The sequence below is a fragment of the Xiphias gladius genome, chromosome 18 (assembly GCF_016859285.1).
Source record: "Xiphias gladius isolate SHS-SW01 ecotype Sanya breed wild chromosome 18, ASM1685928v1, whole genome shotgun sequence".
NCBI lineage: Eukaryota > Metazoa > Chordata > Actinopteri > Istiophoriformes > Xiphiidae > Xiphias > Xiphias gladius.
The window spans coordinates 28875303-28895457 of NC_053417.1; the positions used below are offsets into that span (position 1 = coordinate 28875303).

Below are 20155 nucleotides of genomic sequence, written 5' to 3' on the forward strand. Positions count from 1 at the left end.
TGAGTTTTAGTCTTTCTATGTATTATAGGAAAAAAAAAAAATCAACGAAAACCGTGAATCATCAGCAAGCTTATAGGGCTTTAGCAATTTGCACTTTCCCAAAGTCTGAACTCAGGAGAGATAGAAAAGACAATGGTCAAAGTCAAGAGCAGAGCAGCTGCGGCTCAGGAGGTAGAACGGGTCGTCCACTAACCGGAAGGTCGGTGGTTCGGTCCTCAGCTCCTCCAGTCTGAATGCCAACGTGTATTTGGGCAAGATACCGAACCCCAAATCGCCCCCAATGTATCATCTGTGCGTGTGTGTGTGTGTAGAATATATTATTTAATATATATATATATATATATATATATAAATAAAATGTGCATAATGCACAAATCTCACCTTTGTGACCCCAACAGCAGCAAGGTCCCCATTACACACATGAAAACAAATGTTGACAGGTGACGGCTTGTTTAAGTTGAAGAGTTTTCAGACAGTCTTTTTGTTTTTACAAGAGAAAAGTCTCTAAGGTTGAGGACTGGCCGGTCGGTTTTGCGGTTGTGCAAACGTGGGTCAGGTTAACTTCCCCGCCTCTGATAAAGAGCAGCACACAGCTGCTTCTCCAAGGGAGATTCCAGGAACACCGAAGTATCCGTCCACATACTTTTGGCCACATAATGTCTGTCTGTCTTTGTCCTACTCTGGCCGCCTCCCCTGCGCGTGCGCGTGCGCGAGCGCGAGCGCAGATTTGCCTCTTGTGTTTCTCCCTTTTCCCCTCGTATTTATTTCATTTTGTCCTTTCTGCTACTGGCTCCTCCTGGTCCAGTCAGGGAGAGGGATTTCTGAGCCTCCCCATTGGCCGCCAGCGAAGCTAAGACCCCGCCCCTCTCCCAGCCTGAGAGAGAGAAAGAGAGAGAGAGAGAGAGGGAGAGGAGGGAGGGAGGGAGAGTGAAAGTGTAGAGGCAGGCAGGCAGACGTGTTGCAACAGATGGCTTTACCAGCAGCAGCTCGGCGGCGGCTGCACCGAGGAACTCTGGGACGCCCTTAGACACAGACAGCGGCAGAGAACGGGAGGGAGGGGTGTTACAAAGTCAGAGCGCTGGAACAGAGCAGGAAAAGGGGGCTGAGAGAGGCTTCTTCTTCCCCCCTTTCACCCACAAACTCTCTGTCTTTCTCCCCAGACACACAGGAAGACATGTCAGTGTGAGGAGAAGTTTGGTGGATTAGCTAAAAGGAACGGCAGCAACGGCTTTGTTGAGGGGATGAGTGTGTGATCTGAGCCTTCATCGTCCTCCTCCTCCTCGTCCTCCTGCCCCGGGGTCAGGGAGGAGAACACCTGCTGACAGCGAGGAGGTCCTGAGGGAGGAGAAGCAGCTGCAGCAGCAGGTACAGGACTGCTTTTTCTTTACTCTGTTCTACTTCAGTTTTTATGCTTCTGCGAGAACATCTCTGCTGCCGCTGCGCTGAGGTCGTCATTAAGGGGCTGATTTGCAAAGTGTGTGTGTGTGAGTGTGTGTGTGAGTGAGTGTGTGTGTGAGTGTGTGTGTGTGTGTGTGTGTGTGTGTGAGAGAGAGAGATACTTCAGTTCTGCTCTACTTCACTGTGTCTCTTTCTGTGGTCAGAGCTGTTACTCAGAGCAGCTTTGTTACCCTCTCTGTGTGTGTGTGTGTGTGTGTGTGTGTGTGTGTGTGTGTGTGTGTGTGTGTGTGTGTGTGTGTGTGTGTGGGTGTGTGTGCATGTGCGTGTGTGTGCGTGTGCGTTGCTCCACTTTACTGATGAGCTCCTCGCATTAGTTTTAGGCCATATCGTACTCACACTTGTCACACTTGTTTGCAGCAGTGTGTGTGTTTCACATGCTGCTTTAACTGTGTGTGTGTGTGTGTGTGTGTGTGTGTGTGTGTGTGTGTGTGTGTTTATTGCTTCCTGCTTGCAGAACACGTGGGTGTGTGTTTTAGCTGCGCAACACTGAGGTCAGTCAGGAGAGAGAGGGAGAGGGAGGAAAAGAAGGAAGAAAGAGGGGATGAATGGAGGGAGGGATAGGAAAAAAAGAAAGGAAGGAAGGAAGGAAGGGAGGAAGGGAGGAAGGGAGGAAAGCTGTTCCACCCAACTCTGTTTTTATTTAAATAATGATTTTTTTATGTTGGTCTTTTCCTTATATTCACGGGGACTATTAACATACAAAACAGGCAATGAAATACGTTGGAGAAATAGAAAAACAATAAAAACAAACAAAGACATGGAATGTGGAGAGAAACAAGAGTCTGAGGCTGTGAAACGGATTGTAAAGAAAAACCAAACTGTAGGGGCGACAAAAGTTGAGGTCAGTGGTTGGTCCAGAGGCTGGTGTCACAGTCAACACCCTAAAGATGTTCAGCGGAAGAGAAGCCGGAATTCCTTGCGCCGGAGAGCAGTGAAAGTTTGGCGCTCCTGCTTGAAAACTGACTGAAACGATTAATCACTTCTCAAAATATTTGCCAGTTGATTTTGCTTGGACGATTCACTAATTGATTCATCGTTTCAGCTGTAGTTTTTGTTTGCTCCCGGATGAACTGTGAGCATTTGCACTGTAATTTGGAGACGCTGACCGCGACGATACAGATAGGAAGCTTGGGGAGAGAGACAGGGGCATGACAAGAAGGATCCCCCACGGGAACCGAACCGTTGCGGTTATATGGTATGCACCGCCAGGACACCCGCCATCCAAAGAGTTCATCATGTCGTGAGCGTAAAAGTGGATTATGTTTACATCTTTCTGTCCTAGCAGCATGGTGGTTGGTCGGCCCACCACTGTGGTCCAGACTGAAATACCGAAAGTACTCGGAGCCCCGAAGGGTCACTTACTAGCTTTTCAAGGCTATCGTGCACTTGGTGCAGTCTTCCTCAGTGAATGAAACTGGCTTGGGTGTTTACCACGTGACTCCCAAGAGTGAAACTTTGGTCACGCAATAACAAATGGTCATAAAGGGAAAACCACTGTATTGGAAAAGTGTGTAGTCAATCCCTGAACAAAGACAGGGGTTATGACCTCTTAATGACACCTGAGCCGCTTCCATTCACCGAAGAAATCCATGAGAGGCAGTTGAAAAGGTCCCAAAAACGAGTGTGTGAGTTGTTGACCTTCAGTTATTTGGTTACACGGTGTTAAAAGTAGGTAAAAAGTCAAGAATGTGCTCCAGTGTTAATTTGATACTGTTTTTCACGGTTCCCAGAAGATAAATCCTACTGCCTTTGGTGATCCTCTGACTTTTCCTCTAGCGCCATCTTCGGGTCAACATTTTAATTGGTGTAATACTTTGGTTTTTGACCAAATACCTTCAAAAGTAACGACGTTCCCATCAGACTCGGCTGTACTTTGTATTTAGTGCTAATGTTAGCATGCTAACAGGCTAAACTAAGACGATAAACATGGGAAACACCACACCTGCTAAACATCAGCACGTTAGCATTGTCATCACGAGCGTGTTAGCATCCTGACGTTGACATGACCGCACCACGTGTTCAACGAGGTTTCCGCGATCATGTCACCCTCGGTCCGATCGCACCTGTGGACACCTGACGCGCTGGAGGAACAGGTCCGTGCCTCAGAGAGGTCTGACGACAGAGGGACGAGTTAGAAACACGGTGAAGCTGGGTCTGAAGCCTCTGACGCTTCTCCTCCGCTACAGTGGCTTGTGTTGTAGTGAACCATGCGTGGGTGGGGGTGTGTGTGGCTGGGGGGGTGAGCTGCAGTAGTTGGTGTTGGCGGGAACTCTGTTGACAGAGACTATTATGATTTGGTCACTGGGTTCCCACCATCTCTCTCTCACACACACACACACACACACACACACACACACACACACACACACACACACACACACACACACACACAGAAAAGTAAATGAGGCTGATGGCTACTTTGCCACCGTTGGAATGTAAACACGCACTGACCCCGACTCTCCAAATATTAACACAGATTTACACACACACACACACACACACATGCATACACGCACACAAACACACACACACACACAACTAAAATATCATATAATGAATTTTTATCACAAAACAAAAGATGGAAATCATTTAAGTGAACTACAATAAACTAATAGTTTATATTTATAAGTTTTTCTAAAAGCAGATTTTACATGTTTTCCAAGAAAATATAAAAAAGGCAAAGTTACTAAATGAATAGAACCTGAGTGATGAGAAGCCTAAACAGTGACGGTAGCGTCCCCTAGAGGCTTCAGCCGTCACTACAGGCACAGTGTGAAGGTGTTCGACAGCATAAGAAAAAATATTGATAAATCTAGCTGAAGAACGCAAACTGAGTTTTTGCCCCAGACAGCCAACGGGTCACCTGTAGAAACGCCGGCTCCGGCCACCAAGACGTCTCCACACCGACTGTGTACGCGCCGAGTGTGTCTCTGTGTTTTAGAGCTGAGACAATACATCGATTAGTCAGCCAACGGAAACTGAATCTGCGACTAATAATCATTCCAGCTGCTCAGTATCATCGTAAAATGAATGATCGTCTGGGCTGTTGGTCATACAAAGCAAGATGTCACCCTGGGCTTTATGAAATTTTCAGAATATTTTCACACAATTCATAAACCAAACAGTGTGAAATGATCAGATTTTGCAACCCTTCAAACCAAATACAGAGCGTGTGTCCTGACCACTACAGACCATCCTTCCCGCGAGTGTCCGGACAGCGCCGTCGTCCGAAGAGATGACCACGCCGGACGGCGTCTGTCGTGGTTCACGAGCGGTTTAGTGACTTAGCTAGCTCTGCTAGAAGCAAGCGGAAACGAGGGTGACGAAATGAGGGCCATCGCCCTTCTCCCGCTCCCGTGGCGTCGGGCCCTTCCAGACAAGGCGGTTATAAGACCTGGCAGCCTGCATCCCGCTTTCCTGTGTCGCTCCGTATCCAGTGACACAGGGAAAAGAGTCCGACGGTCTGAGTGACAGCATGACACTGGTACACGCGGCTCCTAAACTGATGACTCGACTCCTCAGTGTTGAGGGGGCGCAGCCCTGTGGGATCACAATGCTGATCGGTTTCCAGGGAGTCAGGGAGAAGGAATCAAACAGTCACTTCACAGCATTTTCCACTTCTCCGCTGTTAAGTCCTATTTCTGTAATGAAGTGAGCTGCACGTCAGGTGAGGGGCTGTAATTATGGTATGGAACCGTGCTTATTGATGCTTTGCTTACTGATGGTTTCCTATTGATGTCTGAGCGTGTGTGGTCTGTCTGATGGCCATTTGTTGTGTCGGTACATGACGGGGCCGAGTGAGAGAGGTAGGGATTAAAAGAGAGAGAGTGTGTGTGTGTGTGTGTCTGCGAGAGGCGGTGTTTTTTGGGGGGTTTTCCCTCCGCTCTTCACAGACCTGTTGGAGGTTTGAGGACTGGGAATCTATCCGCTGATATTTTAGCTTCTTTTGTCTTTAGTTTGTTCAACAAGGAAAAGAAAACTGGAGGAGCTTCAGGACAGACAGCTTGTTATCATGTAACACTGTGTGTGTGTGTGTGTGCGCCTCCGTGTGATGATGACAATAATGCCTGAAGCTGCTTCTCAACCTCTTTGTCCTTCGACTTCTCAACCCTCGGTTCTGTCTGTGTTTTTCTGACTGTATTTCCAGCGCTGTCCTGCTGTCTCTTTACATTTCATCAGACATGTCTTCAGCTGGTGTGGGGACACGTGACTGTGACTCCTCGTGAGCTCAGACTGGTTTCTCGTTTTGTTTATGAGAATTTGCCAACCTGTTACAGCCCCCCTGTCAAACCTGCACCTCATGACGTAGCTGTGATGGTAGCTGTGCGTGTCGGTCCGATGTCTGATTAAGCGCTGGAGTCCCTTTAATGTAAATGCCAGGACGGACTCCGTAACCTTTGCAAAGCCGCCAGATTGGCGCAGAGGCTGTGGCAACGCAGCGCTCAACCCGCGGCGGGAGATTAAATACTCGCGCGAGCATTGACCTGTCCCGTCTGAATGAGGCTACGACTAACATTTATGTAAATGACACCTGTGTTTGAGTGGCAAAGGCCATGAGTTCAACAGGTGGGTGAGGCCAGAAACGGGAGATGGTCCCCGTCTGAAAGGGGGTCAGCAAGGGGCTCCGCGCCCCCAGTCCGTTAGCAGACGTCTGGCTGGCTGCGGTGCTGCCGAGCGAAACGCAGAACCCTGAACACACACGATGACATCATCACAGCCAGTCAGCTGATCGTGCTCGGCCCAAGGTTGAAACCATGGCAACACAGCCTGGTGACCTTTGAACTCATTACAAGCCAGAACCCGCAGGGAGCGCGCACACACACAAACACACACGCACACTCTCTTTACTGTCAGTCTCTCTCTGTCTCCGCTTCACTTCCTTTTTGTCACTTTTACTTTTTCTCACATTATCGCTCTTTTCTTTTCTTCTCTTTGTTCTTCTCTTTCTAATACTGATTCATTTAGAAAGCCAGTGCTGAAGCATGCGAGTGTGTGTGTGTGTGTGTTTGTGTGTGTTAGGTCAGTGGGGTCACATGTACAGATGTACAGACCAGCAGAGACTCATGTGTTTCACAGAAAGGCATTTCTACACAGCCACCGAAGCCGTGTACTGTACGTTTGTGTGTGTGTGTGTGTGTGTTTCTGGTTCGCTCAGCTGTGTCTCTGTGCAGTTGCAGGACTACCTTAAGTTCCACTCGGCATTATTTTTTAATGTGTTCTGTTATTTCTACCCCCGGCTGTGCATTCACACCAGCTGAGTGTGTGTGTGACGAGAGGCCGGATTTGACTGAATATCGTGTCCGGGGCTGGAAACAGGGGGACGTTCTGCCGCTGGGGAGTTTTGAAGAGGTTCTTGAGGGTCTTGCGGTTGAACCTGTGAACTTGTTTCCTGGAGGAGGGAGGAGTTAAATATTAGGTCCCCAACTACCATTGAAGACACAAAGGCCATGTCCTCGATACTTAGAGGTTTTAGCAGCCACGGGAATGGCAATGCTAGGAAAAAAAAAAAAGGAGGGTATGTTTCAGGCTGATTCCAGTATTTTTATCATCCAGTATTTTGTGATTTTAAATATTTTCAAGTCAACCAAAAACTACATAAATACCCCAGCGGAATTTGATTCCTACTCTTGTGGAAAAAGGCTCTGAACTGGTATTTAGACCATGTTGGATCTAAATATTCATCCACTACCGATGAGGCTCTAAGAATAAATCATCACTGCGCTGTTTGTTCTGTCCAGCTTTTTCACACTGCAGCCTGTAGGGGACGCTAACTGCACCTCAGTTGCCTTTCCAATCAGTTCTTTATCAACCAAACATGCTGCAGTGTTTTCTCCTCTGAGTTTGCAGAGTGACTTTACATCAGCGCCTCATAAATCTCCTGCACTTTAATTGTCCTTTTCACTTTGTTTCAGTTAGACAGAAGGTCAGTTAGCTGTTTTTTTTTAATTTATCCTAGAACGGCTCCGATTCGTGTTCACCATCCTTGTGCTGTTACATGATAACGCCTTTCCCACCCTCCCTCCCCCCGTCCTCCCTCGCTGTATCAGAATTGATGAAATTGGTAATCGTTATAGACCACTGCTTTGGAGCGGCTGACCTTCAGAGAGACGCGGAGATAGGGATGTAGGGAGGGAGCGGGAAGGAGATGGCGGGGGGGGTCGGTGGTTTTAATGAATCTAAATTCTTTATAGAGCAGTTTTAAACAGTGACAGTCTCTGCAGCAGCAGTGGAGCCAAACTAAAAGCAGGCTGCAATAGGTTACGTTGCCGTGGGACATCCACAACGACAGCCGCTGCTGTTACACACCGATCAGTCAAACCTTCTAAACCAGTGGCCGGTTCTACTGTTGTGGCCGATCGGTGCGTAACAGAGAGAGGACGAGAGGAAGTTACCGCTTGGTGAAGAGAAAATCCACAGTTTCGGACAAAATCTGATGTTTTCGCCACACTCCCAAACCAGGCAATGTCGCCTTCGCTCCCGTTTAAACACAGAAATCAACTCTCATTAGTAGGGAGGGACATGGAGAGACTGAGAACCGGGACGGAGAGAACGGCTCTGAACCCGCCATCTTGTGGTTTGGCATCAGGAAAGTTACATATGTAACTGTGGTTCTATGAATTGCAGATACACGGTAGATGTATTATGGCTGAAAATGTAGAAACTCGGGGGGAAACGTAGAGGCGTGCTGCAGCAACCATCTGACAGAGCTGTGAGGGGGGTGGGAGTGTCAGCGGTATGGGTGGCTGAGTCTGGGTTTCAACGCATCTTCTGAATTTGTGACTGGGGGTTTGTTCACACCGAGGTGGGATCAGAAGTTGCTCTTCGAAGACCCTGATCACTTCAAACTCTGGTTTTTGTTCGTCCTCGGCGTTTCGCTCAACAGGGACCTCTGGCGGTCGTAACAGTTCCGACTGTTGTCTCTCCGAGGCAAACGGGGAAGTAGTGTGATGCGTGACTACGCCGCAAAAATGAGGAGGAAGTACGTGTGGATGGTTGACTTTGAGGTGATGCTCAGTTAAAAGCTCAAGAAAAAACCAGTAAGCAGACTTTGAATTACAGTAAGATGGTAGTGGTTTGGCCACGAAGCTTTCCAGACCTTAACCGAGTAGTTTTTGTTCCTAAACTTAACCAAACCTCAGTCAATCCATTGTTTTTCATGGTCATTTCTAACAGTTTTGGAGGTGCCGATGCTGACGGGTGCGACGCACTTTCTCATTCAGTTTGCGGGACTTGGGACATCGGTAAAGTCGCTGCCTAAAACGTACACGTCAAAAGTTGAACTCTCCAGTAAAGCTCCTCAAAAAGTCTGGCTTTGAGGGAGTCTGATCCAGTTGCTGTCTGTCACTTTCTTTGCCATGATTTTAAACAGGTTCGATTTTTTGTTGTTATGAGTGGAATTGGCCCTTTTGTGTGAGAGGAATGACAAAAATAAAAAACTGACTGAAAACGGAAAAACTGCAGTGCCTGAGCCTCAGCTCACCTGAAGTCCACCTTACCCTGACAAACTCGTTCCTCCTTTTTTTTATCTCCCTTTTTCGTTTATTGTACTATAAATAAGAAAAGAAAACTCTTTTTGAATGTTCGTTTCTGTTTGGGTACAGGAATATGCAAAACATTTTGTCGGGTTTTTGTGGCATTTCGGCTGCTGTCTCGCGATGCACCTCTAATCATCCCCTAGCATCACGCGGTGCGCTATCGCTGACTTTTCTCAGGGCTTGGAGTTTGCTCCTACGTGGCTGCCAAGACGAAGAAATCTGAGTATTTTGGCGGAGATAGTTGCGTGTGTGTGGTTTTTGTGGGTTTCAATAATTTCAAAAAGTGTTTCCCAGCCTGAGTCGACATCTGTTTATTTTACCGCGGCTGGTATCTCTAAGTGTGTTGTGCAGTTCAGAATCTGAACTACTGAATAAAACAGCAGCAGTCAGACATGATCTCATGATGCCCCACTGGACGGAAACGCGCACAAAGAGCGAGAAAGAGAATTAAACTCTCCAGCGCTGTCTCCAGGAGAGGTACTGATTGGGTCACTGTCTGTGTGTGCACGCGTGCGTTGGCGTGCGTTGGCGTGCGTTGGCGTGTGTGTGTGTGTGTGTGTCCGCGGGGCTCCATTAGCCGTGACATGCTGAGTAGAAATGGAGCAGAGTGATTCAGACTGACAGAACAGGGTGAAGACAGACAGCAGGAGGAAGTGAAGTGTGTTTCGGATGAAGGTCAGAGATGATTTTCGCGTCCTGTGGGGAAACCTGTTGGTGGTTGAGACGATGGTTACCACGGTCGCCAGAGACTGACACCATCCCAGAATACGCCACCTACTTCCACTGCCTCAACCTTGTAAAGCAGGGACACGCTTGACAGTGACTACCCGCTGAGAACGTGTCCTACAACAAGCAACAAGCAACTTGGAAAGTGAGCTAAGCTAAAAGAAGCTACAGTACACATCTGTAGCTTGGCTTCAGTACACTGAGGCTAAGCTACGCCAACATGGCAAAAATAGCCATGATTTACTTCATCAGAAGCTATTTATCTGTTTAAATGTAAACTACCACCACAATAATGAGAAATGTAGTTCAATGCAGTGAAACCAGGCCCAACACTGCCTACAACAGCACTTATCTTCAGTATTGATTAACACTTCGATTCCTTTTTAAGTGAATCAGTGAATCAGTGAAATGTTTTGTCAGGTCAAGTGTCATCACAAGCGGCCGGGGTGGGACCTCAGACTCAACCCCCCGACGCCCAGAGGATAAACGACAGAAACGCTGAACGGGAGATGGATTGAAATCTCAACTGTCAGGATGAGGCCGGTCCCAGCGACGGGGGGGGGTTAAAGACTAGGAGAGATGAGGAGAGGTAGAAAGGAGGGGAGGCAAAGAGAGGAAAGGAAACATGAAAGGAGAGGAGAGGTAATGAGGAAAGGAGACAGAAAGGGAGAACAAGAGAGGAGGAGGTGAGGATGAGGGAAGAAACGAGGTTGGCTGAGAAGCTTTTCACTGAAGCATGAAATGAGAATTGGAGGATTTTTACTGGTGGAAAACAAACACACGTGCGCAAACACACACACACACACACACACACACAGTAACACACACTTTGTTTCAGCACTTAAAATTCTGACCCCATCATCCTCCCCTCTCCTACCCCCTCCCTAAATATCTCTTCCTCCCCTGTCACTCTAGCTGACCTGGTGGCGCCGCTGTGTTTGTTTTTGAGTGTGTGTGTGTGTGTGTGTGTCTGGAGGCGTCGGTTCAGCAGCCATCAATATTAAAAAGCAGCAGAATCTGGAAACTGGAGATTCTCTCAGATGCCGATCGCCCTGCTCTCTCTACCTCTCTCTCTCTACCTCTCTCTACCTCTCTCTCTAACTCTCTCTACCTCTCTCTACCTCTCTACCTCTCTGCCTCTCTCTACCTCTCTCTACCTCTCTCTCTACCTCTCTCTCTCTACCTCTCTCATAATTAAACCAATATCCGACAAACTATTGTTATCGTCTCTAACCGCCTGTTACTGTTTTTACATCTCACCTTAATGTGCTCCACCATCACTGTGATTAAGAGGAAAAGGGGGAAGGCTCAGATTCCTCTCTGACTTCTTTGTCGCTTCTTGTCAGCGTTTCTTCTCTTTTACCGCTGCAGTAGAATATGGTGTCGAAGCCTGACACATTTAACACAATTCTATTGCAAACCACAAGTGTTGTGCTGTTGATTTGACAAATGAAACCATAATGGCAGGAAGGATAACGATCAATTTTTTATAAGTTAAGAACATTTTCTAGAAGAGGAGCGAGCGAGAAGACGCATCACCCTGTAACATCTCCCTGCGACCGCCGGTGAACCTGTTACGGGGGGGAGAGAACTGTAAAAAGGTAGACTGACTGGTTCGGCTGCGGGCGGATGTCACCAAGGCACACACATTTCCTGTAATACCACCTTTAATAGGGCGCAGGGCACTGAAGACGAAACCGTGCCCGGTGGTTCCTAAGCCAGTTTTCAAGGCTGTATTTATTTCTGACAGGTTAAACTTAAACGTAAACTTAAGACAAACTTAATGATATTCGACAAGTGATTCAAATAAAATGTGATAAGTGGACTTGGATTCCAAAAAAATCAAAGCCTACTGAAGATACCAAGAAATCACAGGTTACAGTTTTAACATTACGACCACTGACTAGAGACGCACCTGAGACCATTCGTGGTCAATCCGGGGACATCGCAGCAGTATGTGGCTGGTTTTTTGTTTTTTTTCATTTGCTTTAGTCTCCCTGATGGTGCTAAGGACTTTTTTGATTTATTTTTATAAATACTCAACATTATTACAAAGTTTTTTTCTCTAATAAACCTGCGATTATTGGAAATGTTCACTCCTCTGCCCAGTTACAGTCCAGTGCACCTTCAGAGCAGCCACCGCCTGAGGGAGACGTGCTGATGAATACACAAACAGCTTTACGTGACGACAGTTTCACAAAGTTCACTCAGCTCCAGGTCCCTCTTTAGGCTCCACAGGTCCTGGATGGAGGATCTCACCCAAACTCGGAGCTTTTTTCCCACCTTTTTTGGCCTTTTTTGGCCTTTTCAGCACAAATGCTTCTGCATATAAACAATACGAGGTGCTGGTTGTCGTCCATGTTTGGTTTACGTGCGAGGACGCGGGACAGTCAGCGTTCTCTGTGGATCTGCGTGGTCGTCTAGCTCCAGATGTCCAGTGGTGAGCGCTGGTTCAGTGTGTTGTCTGCTGGATTTACTCGGTTGTAAGGTTTTTGCCGCCTCCTGACAGAAAAAAAAAAATCTGTGCAAGTTGGCGGAAACAGTCTCTATGAGCGGTTTGTCCGGTCTTTGGAGGTTTCAGCTGGTCTCCAGCTTTGTCCCAGGCTTTAGCCGATATTCAGCGCTGCAGCTGAGGGCGTGAGAGGAGCCAACAGACGCGAGTCCCGCTGCCGTTCGCTTCCATCACCTCTCCCCGTTCCCCTGCGTTACGTTGCGCACAGTGATGCAGCTAAAAAAGAAGTGGAATGATCCGACTGAAGAACTGAAGTGTTTGTGGACGGTACGCATCCCCGCAGAGGAGATGGAGCTCAGGCTGTCGCAGTGAGCTTGCTGAGACCTTAAGACGACAGACCTTCAAGTCAGGCGAGACAGGTTAGAAACAGGCAAGACACAAGAAACCAAACAGGCTTTATGACGGACTATTTAACAGTAATTTTAACAGAAAAGCGCCTGTAGTCTGCTGTAGCGTCACAGAGAAGAGCGGAGAATTCCCAGAGCAGTTTTCAAGAGCGCTGCAGGAGAGTGGAAAATGAATTTTTGTCCACAGAACGGGCACGATAAGACTTTAAAGTCCGACCTGGAGTCGAGGTGGACCAGAGCGTCTGGAGGTCAGGTTCAAGTTCAGGTCGTCGACCTGCCTGAAGACCTTTGCTGTGTGGTCTTATTATCCAGCCAACACACACACACACACACACTGAACCCCCCAAACAGACCACCAGCCCAGATAATTGGAGATGTTGTATTACCTCCCTCGTGTCTATTGCTCTTTCTGTTTGTTTCTCACTCGCTCAAACACACACACACACACACACGACACACACACACAACCAGGGCAACCCGGTGGGAATTGGTAGCTCGGAGCGAATTGAGAGAGAAGGCAGAAAGTCATTACTTCTCTCTCTAGATTGTGTGTGTGCATGCGCTTGTGTGTGTGCGTGCGTAATCCCGCCATCAGTATGCCGGTCATGCTTTGTAACAGAAGGAAGGAAATTGAAGAGAGGGAGAAAGAGAGGAGGGAGAGAATAAGACGAGGGGGGAGGCGACAGTCCAACATGGAGTTCTTTTGATTACAGATGGTAAATGTGCCTTCAGTCACCTCCTCCTCCTCCTCCCTCCTCCTCCTCCTCTTCATCGTCTCCCCGCTCCTTCTCACTCGAGGGATTTGAGGTGAACGTGAGAAGAATCGCAGACTAGGCTCTGTGTGTGCTGTACTGTATTCTCCGTGTGTGTGAGGTGGCGGTTTTATCGCACTGCAGCGTGTCGTGGTGTTTTTTAAAGCCACGGGGTCACGGGGGTCGTCGGGTTCAGAGCTGAAAACACTGTCTGGTACCTCAAGCTTCCGTTGTTGTTGCTTCCTTATATTCCGTCATCGAGTCGTCTAAACTCGGTTCAGTATCACCTTCGTGAACTGAAGTTAAACTGTGGATAAAGTCTTGGGATGGAAATGATCGCAAACTTCTTCTTTAAAAAAGCTCCGATCTGCAGTTTAATTCCTTGTCAGTGCCGCCCTCCTCCTGCTTTAGTTGGTTACCGTCCCACCCTGACGCCCGTCCGTCATCTTGACGCGCTGTCGCTAGCGTCCTGTGTTATTCAGTGCGTTCAAATGTCGGCTTTCTGTAGCAAGATGGAGGGGATGATCTGTACCTTTTCGTGGCCTGTGGGGAGGTGAGAGAAAAAGAGGGGAGAGAGATGGGGAATGGTGTGCAACATGAACTGAGGACATCGTGATTCACGGTCAGTGCCTTAACCCCTAGGCCACTGGGACGCCCAGAGCAGCCCTGGGTGGGGGACTAGAGAAACCCGATCTCCCATTTAGATTTCTCCTGAAGACGACCCGTTTTCTTGCCCATATTTATAAAATCTTAACCGCATTTCTAATCAACTTCATACATGTGAGAATGTTCAGGAGAATAATCCAGTCGGGGTAAAAATCAATGTGAGCAGAGCAGGAGGTTGAAAGGAGACAGATTACCATGTAACGATGCCTCCCCGTGTCAGATTGATTCCAAAGTCTGATTGAAATTGAAAAGCGAACACAAAGAAACTTCTCAAACAGTGGTTTTCAAAGTCGGTGACGCAGCACCCTGGGGGAGCCTTAAGGACAGGACTAGGGTGCCACAAGGTTTGTTTTTTTTACTGAACATTTCACCACATAAAATAACAGACGGACACTTCCAATAACTGCATTTTATATGGTGTTCTCAAACATGTGAAAATGGAAGGAAAACATGACATGACAGTCCAACATGCTTTGCTGCTCGTGAGTTTTCCATGTAGTCAGGAACAGCAGCGGCCAGAGCAGCGGAGCATAGATCTGTCACTGCAAATACTAAAACTAAAAACCAATCAAAGCTAATACATCTCAGCGGTCGGCACAGTGTGAAATGACTGAACCTGAGCTGACCAAAGGAACTGAAATCAGACTGTGCTGCGAGAGCTACTTAGCTTATGGGTTTTCTTGGATAGGATAGAGTAACTGTCCCGCGCCGGACCGCAATGTCTGCGAGGAAAAGCTGTCCGAAGCGGTGACGGTTCAAAGTGAGTTGAAAACTTCCTTCTTTAACGTCCCTTTAAAATGACCTCCATGACCTGCATACGGACATGGTCAGTTTAAATACGTCAGTAAAAACTGAGGACATCTTTTTCGCTGAATAATCGAAAGCATCCTGAAGAATCTCGCGGCTGCTGCTACTGAAGGCCAACACTTGACTTCAGACACATACAGTCAAGGTTAGCAGGACTTTATCACTCTACCTGTCAGGTACCAACTGAGCCTCCTGGTGAACCCAGTGAAACCCTGCACATGTAAAAACATCTGCTGGGTTTCACGTTTTTACACACACACACATGGCTCCTAGAGGATTTTTAATGTTCGCTCATCCCTTGACAGTGTTGACGGTGAGGATTTTTCCAGAATAAACCTGACAGAGTAGACGTCTGTATGAGTTACATTAAAAACTAGAGACCATGTTGCGATCACAGCAGCCGCGACGCCCGTCAACATGTTGACGTTCTGACCCATGAGAACTCAGAAGTCATTTCTACATCAGTAATGGGTTGTAGTAATGGCTTAGCAGGTACTCATGGGTCCGACCACACCCATCTGAAAACTCGGACTCAGGTTTGATCTCAACTACACACCTGTAAAGTCTGTTGCACAGTTGCAACGCTATCGTGGTAACAAAATCTGTCCGCAGTCGGGCAGGCAGGCAGGCAGGCAGGCAGGCAGGCAGGCAGTTGGGCAGGCAGGCAGCCAGACAGAGAAGCAGACAGACAGGCAGGCAGACAGGCAGGCAGGCAGGCAGGCAGGCAGGCAGGCAGGCAGACAGACAGGCAGTTGGGCAGGCAGGCAGTCGGGCAGGCAGGCAGGCAGGAAGCAGTTGGGCAGGCAGGCAGTCAGTCGGGCAGGCAGGCAGGCAGTCGGGCAGGCAGGCAGGCAGACAGAGAGGCAGACAGGTAGGCAGTCGGGCAGGCAGACAGGCAGTCGGGCAAGCAGGCAGGCAGGCAGTTAGGCAGGCAGGCAGTCAGGCAGGCAGACAGAGAAGCAGACAGAGGGCAGGCAGACAGGCAGGCAGACAGGCAGTCAGGCAGGCAGACAGAGAGGCAGACAGGTAGGCAGTCGGGCAGGCAGACAGGCAGTCGGGCAGGCAGGCAGGCAGGCAGGCAGGCAGGCAGTTAGGCAGGCAGGCAGTCGGGCAGGCAGGCAGGCAGTCGGGCAGGCAGGCAGGCAGAGGCCAAATTACTAAAAACCGCCTCTGTGGTAGTTCCTGCTACAGTAGGTGCCTCCAGGACCACATTTTGCCACAGTGACACACACACACACACACACACACACACACACACACACACACACACACACACACACACACACACACACACACACACACACACACACACACACACAGCCTCACAAGGTGAAAACAATACCAGCTCCACCATAACGGCTGGTAGTCACTTGCTCTCGCTGCGAGTCTGTGTGGATGTCAGTCAGAGCTGTGAATGTAAAGGTGTAGAGGACCTGAAAACAATCTGAGTTGCTGTCAGAGAGTCTGGTCCTCTATTAACTCTCCTCTGTCTCTGTTTGTCTCTGCAGGACTGAACACAGCAGGAGACTCGACACGCTCCCGAGGTAAATCTCTTTTTGTTCGTCAGTAATTCAGCCACAAAGGCTCTCGGTTGGTTGACAAGGAGAGACCTGGCAGACAGATGGGAACTGCTGTGATTGTTAAACCTGTTTCATAGCTTTGCTGGTGTTTTTGTGGTGCTGAGACTTGTTTTTGAACAACAGTTACAAATATCAAATCATTATTCTGCACTCAAAACTGAATAATCTCATTATTTTGACGAGACGATAATAAAAGCGAGCTTGTATTTTCATAACCTGCTGTAAGCCAGTTATCTTACGACTTAATTGGTCATAAGACCATCTGAAGATATTAAATGTCTGATCCGCTGAGCTCAGTTTGTCCATGTTATGATGGGATCTCAGTAAAACCATGACTTAATTATCTGAGGATAATGATAGATAAATAACAGCTCCGCAGAACTATTATTTTTAATCCCAAGAAAATACGATATTATGTCTTAACCACACGAAAAGCTTTTTATCTCCCTAAATAACAAGGCCACGCAGTTGTGATGTCAAGCTTCTCTACTCAGAAAAGATGTATTATTAGATTGCAAGAGAATTGCTGTGCGTGTGTGTGTGTGTGTGTGTGTGTAAGCAAGGATAGTTCAGCAAAAACTTTCTGAAACCAAAAACACTCTTTTATCATGAGGGCAAGGTTCAGAGGAGACAAGCCTGAGCGAGAGAGGTGACACTGAGTGTGTGTGTGTACGTTTGTCACACACACACACACACACACACACACACACACACACACACACACACACACACACACTGAGTCTATTCCCTTGTTGTGACCCAGTAACAGGAGCCTCACATTCTCACATTCCTGATTAATGATGCAGGTTGGACCCAAACAATGAAAACACACACACACACACACACTGGCAGCCTGAAATTTTGTGCATTCACTTCAACACATCGACATACAGCAAACTCACACATATGAATTCGTCACATCCAAACATGCAACTTGAAGGACGAAAGCGGTGCATTCAAGGACGCTGACCGACTGACAGTCGTTCCTCCGCCTTGCTCCTGCTCGTGCTTTTCATCAGCTCATAATTCAACTCATGAGACGAATGGTTTTAACCTTCCAATCTTGCATTTCTTAACGCAGAGTTTTGGAACCGCAGTCGTGCAAAATTTCGAGTGAGTCAGACTAATGTTATGACCATTCAAGTGAGGTTGCTGAAGTGCCACCTGCATCACGTCTTCCAGGACTGATCGGAGTAAATATGTGCAAGTGGCATCTAAATTGTGTTGATGTTGCACAACGTGAAAAGGAGTTAATGCAGTTTGGCAGTGACATCCACTGTTTGTTTAGCTTTATGTCACAGCCTGTAGCCTTCATTGTAGCAGCAGCTGTTTTTCCAAAGAAAATTCTGTTTATCCGTCGTCTGTAGTTTTGCAGAAGAATCACTGCCCACATTTATGATTTGTTCAGCGAATGAAACAGGACTGGTGTTGTGCTAATGGCTGTTTCCTCGGTCGACGAAACAAGAGATGTTCAGGCGGGAGCGAGAACGGAGGCCTCAGATTTCCACATACAGTAGCAGGGTAGACGCACGGGTACACTCGTGAGAAGTAGCAGCAGAAGAATGGCCACAAAAATGTCTCGGACACGGCCGTACAGGTTTTCACAAGTCAGCATACAGAAATACCAACTCTTAAATTAGCCTCTTTCCTCAGACGCCAGTAGGACAGATACAGTGCGTCACTGGGTTTGTGCAAAACCAAATGACAAAAATCAGCTAACACGACGTCAGGCTGAGTGAATGAAGCGATGCCCCCCCCCATCAATACATATAAAAACAGAAATGAACGGTCTGAGGCAGTCGTCCAGAATTCATAGAGCCAACGTGTCCAAAAACACACACCTTGCATTGATTTGAATGGAGCCAGTCTGTTGATGCAGCGGGGTCGCCAGTGTCGTCCGGCAAAGCGCTGCGTTGGCCAATCAAATACATGCAAGTCCTCGTTCCTGCTCCTTCGCTCGGTAACGTGAATGAAGGTAACGATTTACCTTTCGATCGTCCCAATGAAAGATGTGATTAAACCCACCGTGATGACGTTTTTCTGCGAGTGCTGTTAATAGTTGTGCGGTGTTCTGTCACCTGACAGGTTCCTTAATCAGCACATCCCTTCAGTGCAGCCGCCTGCAGTGACTTAACGCAGGGCGGCGACCGGTCTGACCCCCAACTAAATGAATGGTGTACCCGGCCGCACCGGTTAACATTAGGGCAAATTTGGGTTACGATAGAGGGATGTTGGAGCAGCATGGGAGCAGCATGGGAGCCGCTCCTGGATGCTAGGTTCGCTTTTAGGAGCCACCAGCCTTAAACATAAAGTGGCCACATGTTGGCGTAACTGGGTGGGGATCCACAGCCTCTTGGACCATGGCCGAACTGTGAATCTGCTCAGATTGTGCTAACGGACGAACGTAACCTCCTTGGCAGAAATGCATATCAGTGCTACAGACTGTAATAAAGCTACTGCTGCCGGCAGGAGGAATTGAGAACTTATCAAAATGAGGCGTGTGTTTTATAGATCAGTGGAGCTGCCTCTGAAAATGACCCAAAACCTCACATTAAACATCAAGTGCAGGAGGCAAAACAAGTAGAATCTAGGTGCGGCTGTAAGTGTTGGTGTGTAGTTACTGTTTAATGTTTCTCTGCTAAGAACAGTGAGTCGTGTCTGTGTTGTTAATAGAGACGAGTGATAGATGGAGCGAAGACGATGACGCAGTCAAAGAGTTTGTGATTCAGTCTGAACTCTGCAACCTCGACAGAAAACACAGTTTATTTCCCTGCAGATGATTCTGGTTCAGCTCCAGATGACATGCACTCCTCCACATTCCTGTGTGTGTGTGTGTGTGTGTGTGTGTGTGTGTGTGTGTGTGTGTGTGTGTGTGTGTGTGTGTGTGTGTGTGTGTGTGTGCGTGCGTGTGTGTGGGTGCGTGTGTTTTCCCACATGTGTTTCTGATCACTGAGCGGAGACGAAGCGAGATGTGGAAGAGATGAGACAGAAAACTCAGGAGGCGTCACCCTGACATCTTTTTCAGTTTTCATTTTAGAGGCAGATTGATGACCGACTGGTTTATTGATTAAGCGATTGGTTGATTGATTGATTTTTTTTACTGGCTGGTGAGGTCCGCGTTCATGCCAGAGTGTGTTTGTTCTCGGTTTCGATGTCAGACCTTTGACACTTCGAAGGACCCTCACATCCTGATTGATAGTCTCAGTGTAAAACGTGAGAAGTTCAGGGTTGTCACGGGCCCCGAATGCGTCGACATTCCTCCTCTTCCTCTGTATATCGTACATTTATTGCGTTGGTTTATATTTCAGCTAATAAGCTTCAAGACATGTCGAAGATCGTTGTGTCGCCTTTAGAAACGGTGTCTCTTTTACAGTACAGTTTATTTTTACAGTTTAAATGGTTCCGGTCGCTACATATCTTGGTCTTAGTTCTTTTAAAAAACTATTTTACGGGATTGTTATGAGAAACGTTGTGTCTTTATAGTACGATTTTTATCAGCCAATAATACATATTCATTTTGATTTCTCCGATTCTCTCAAATATCAATGTCAGACTCAAAAATCCAGCGTCAGTCAGACTGAGCCAGCTCCATAAATCTGAAGGCTGTCCTCGAATTTAAATGATTATAATGGATATCGTGCTATAAAGGCTGCCGTGGGAACAGTGGTTGGACAACGTACGGTTCCTGGGATCAGAAATGAAGTTTCATGTTTACATCCTTCACGTCTTTCGCTCGAGTCGATTGTTGTGTGCTTGGATATCGCCGGGGAGA

The 20155-nt window shown here is 47.6% G+C and overlaps 1 protein-coding gene across 3 annotated transcripts in view; it reads left to right on the top strand.

Moving 5' to 3' along the window:
* Positions 1-950: 950 nt before the first annotated feature.
* The window catches only part of sulf2b (sulfatase 2b), an 87491-nt gene continuing 68286 nt past the window's right edge, over positions 951-20155 (top strand). For all 3 annotated transcript variants that reach the window (XM_040152946.1, XM_040152948.1, XM_040152947.1), the window contains exons 1-2: positions 951-1365; positions 16312-16347. The gene's annotated coding sequence lies outside the window, so the exon portion shown is untranslated. The remainder of the gene's footprint in view (positions 1366-16311; positions 16348-20155) is intronic.